Source organism: Vicia villosa, linkage group LG1, assembly GCF_029867415.1.
Source record: "Vicia villosa cultivar HV-30 ecotype Madison, WI linkage group LG1, Vvil1.0, whole genome shotgun sequence".
Taxonomy (NCBI): Eukaryota; Viridiplantae; Streptophyta; class Magnoliopsida; order Fabales; family Fabaceae; genus Vicia; species Vicia villosa.
Window position 1 is genome coordinate 104,004,445 of NC_081180.1, and position 3,140 is coordinate 104,007,584.

Here is a 3,140-nt window from a genome sequence, read left to right on the forward strand (position 1 = left end):
TGATTGTTTGTGGGTTGGGAAACACTGTGTGAGTGTGAGTGAAATCTGTTTTTGTCTGCACAAGTTTAAAGATGAGTGGAAGCAACTTGAATACCAAACTTCCAGTTCTTGATGGTAAAAACTGGAATAGATGGATGATTCAAATGCGTGTATTATTTGGTGCTCAAGATGTTCTAGATCTTGTCACTGGAGGATATATTCCGGTTGCAGCGGATGCAACGGAAGAACAAAGAGAAGCGCAGAGAGAGACGAAGAAGAGAGACCAAAAGGCGTTGTTCTTCATCCATCAGTGTGTGGATGTGAATGTGTTTGAGAAGATTGCTGATTCTATGACGTCAAAGGAGGCGTGGGATATACTGGTCAGATGTTACGGTGGTGACGTATCAGTGAAGAAGGTGAAGCTTCAATCCCTGAGAAAGCAATATGAGAATCTCAACATGAAGAACAATGAGAAAGTCTCTGAGTATATCTCTAGAGTGATTGTGATCACTAATGAGATGAAGGCTTGTGGAGAAACTCTTTCTGAACAAGTAATCATAGAGAAGATATTGAGGTCACTTACTCCTCAATTTGATTATATTGTTGTATCCATTGAACATTCTAAAGATCTGGAAACCATGAGAATAGAAGAGTTGAAAAGCAGTTTAGAAGCACAAGAGTTGCGTCTGACTGAGAGAACTTCTGAGAGAGAAGTTGAGCAAGCTCTGAAGGCTTCTTTTGTCAAGAAGGACCAGAAGCATAGACGTGGTGATAGATTCCAGAAGGAAGCCTCAACTTCTGATGAGAAGAGATATCAGAAGGTAAAGGATAAGAAGAAAGTTCAATGTTACTGTTGCAAACAGTTTGGCCATTTTGCTAGAGACTGTTTGGCAAACAAAGGAAGGAGATCAGAAGAAGCAAATATAGCCAGAGGAGGATCAGATGATGAACCTGTGCTATTGATGGCTTCAGAGTCGGACAAAAAATGTTCGTCAGAATGGTGGTATATGGACACTGGGTGTTCAAATCACTTGACTGGAAACAAACAATGGCTGATAGACTTTGACTCTGAAAGGAGGACAAAGATCAGATGTGCTGATGATAAGTACCTATATGCAGAAGGTATGGGAAATGTCAAAGTCAAAGTGAAGAATGGAAAGACTGTTCTGATCAAGGATGTTTGGTATGTTCCTGGAATCAGAAGCAATCTGATGAGTGTGGGTCAGCTCATTGAGAAAGGTTTCTCAGTTGTTATGAAGAACAACCTCTTGAAGTTGTATGATTCCAATCAGAAGTTGATTATGCAATCTGAACAGGGAAGCAACAGAACATTCAAGGTGAATGTAGAAACAGCTGAAATAGAGTGTCTGAGTGCTGAAGGCTCAGAAGGTGATAGTAAGTTGTGGCACAAGAGGTTGGGGCACTTGAACTATAGAAGTCTGGGGCATCTAAGTTCTAAGAAGCTCGTACGTGGCATTCCTAAGATTGTAAAGCCTGAGAAGTCATGTGAGGTATGCATGAAAGGCAAGCAACCCAGATTGCCATTTGTATCAGAAGTTGCTCCAAGAGCAAAGCATGCTCTGGGAGTAGTGCACTCTGATGTGTGTGGACCATTTCCAGAACCTTCACTTGGAGGAAATAGGTATTTTGTGTCTTTTGTGGATGAGTTCACAAGAATGACGTGGGTAACTCTCATTAAGTTTAAGAATGAGGTGTTTACAGAATTCCAGAAGTTCAAGGTGAAGGCTGAGAAGCAGAGTGGTCAGAAGATAAAGATTCTCAGAACGGATGGTGGAGGCGAGTATAACTCTACAGAATTCCAGAAGTTCTGTGATGATAATGGAATTGAGCATGAAGTTACTGCTCCTTATACTCCTCAACACAATGGTCTTGCTGAACGTAGAAACCGTACTTTGCTCGATATGACGAGAAGTATGCTTAAAGAGAAGAAGCTTCCTCATAATCTATGGGGAGAAGCTGTTGCTACTGCAGCATATATGCTCAACAGGTGTCCAACGAAGAGGCTGAAGGAAATTGTTCCTTTAGAGAAGTGGACTAAAGAGAAGCAAAGTGTTAGTCATCTGAAGGTTTTTGGTTCTGTGTGTTACAAACACGTTCCAGAAGCTAGAAGGAAGAAGCTGGATGATAGAAGCAAAGTGATGTTATTGGTGGGGTACCACAGTACAGGTGCATACAAGCTCTATTGTCCAGAGACTAACAAAGTTGAAGTCAGCAGAGACGTCATTGTGAAGGAATCAGAAGTTTGGGATATGAGAGAGTCTCAACCAACTTCTGATGTAGAGATAAGTTTTGAAGAAAAGTTAGAGTCAGAAGATGAATCTTCTGAAGACGAGTCAGAAGATGAAGTATCTTCTGAAGATGAGTCAGAAGGACAATCTGATTCTGATCCAGATTCTGATGATGATCCAGATTCTGGTGGTAGTCATAATTCTGGAAGGGAAAACTCTAAAGACATAGGGTCTGGAGGACAAGCTTCTGGAGATGATCATGAAGGTGGTGACTCAGGAGTAGCTGACTCTGAAGTAGCTCAGCGACCACAAAGAGTCAGAACTATACCAAGAAGGTTTGCAGATTTTGACATGTTGCAAGACACAGAAGTTGACTCAGAAGGAGAGGTCATTCAGTGCGCCATGTTAGTAGATTCTGAACCAGTGAGTATAGAAGAAGCGCTCAAGAAGAAGGTCTGGTTGAATGCCATGAAAGAAGAACTTGAGGCTATAGAAAGAAACAAAACTTGGAAGCTGACAGAACTTCCAAAGAAAAAGAAAGCCATCAGCGTCAGATGGGTTTTCAAGGTAAAACTAAAGCCAGATGGATCAGTTGGTAAACACAAAGCAAGGCTAGTGGCTAGAGGTTTTCTTCAGAAACCTGGACTAGATTACTTTGAGGTGTTTGCTCCTGTAGCTAGACATAAAACAATCAGGCTGGTGATTGCGTTAGCTGCGAACAGAGGTTGGTCCTTGATGCATCTGGATGTAAAGTCTCTTAGAACAAGATTTGTTCTGATCAATTATCTTAGTTTTGATGATAACAATAATATGAATTTTGCTTAAGATAATATGGTACTCTAATCCAATGCAATTTCCTTTTCAGGAAATATATAAAGAGTATGCATAATTCAGCGCTCAGAAGCTTTGACT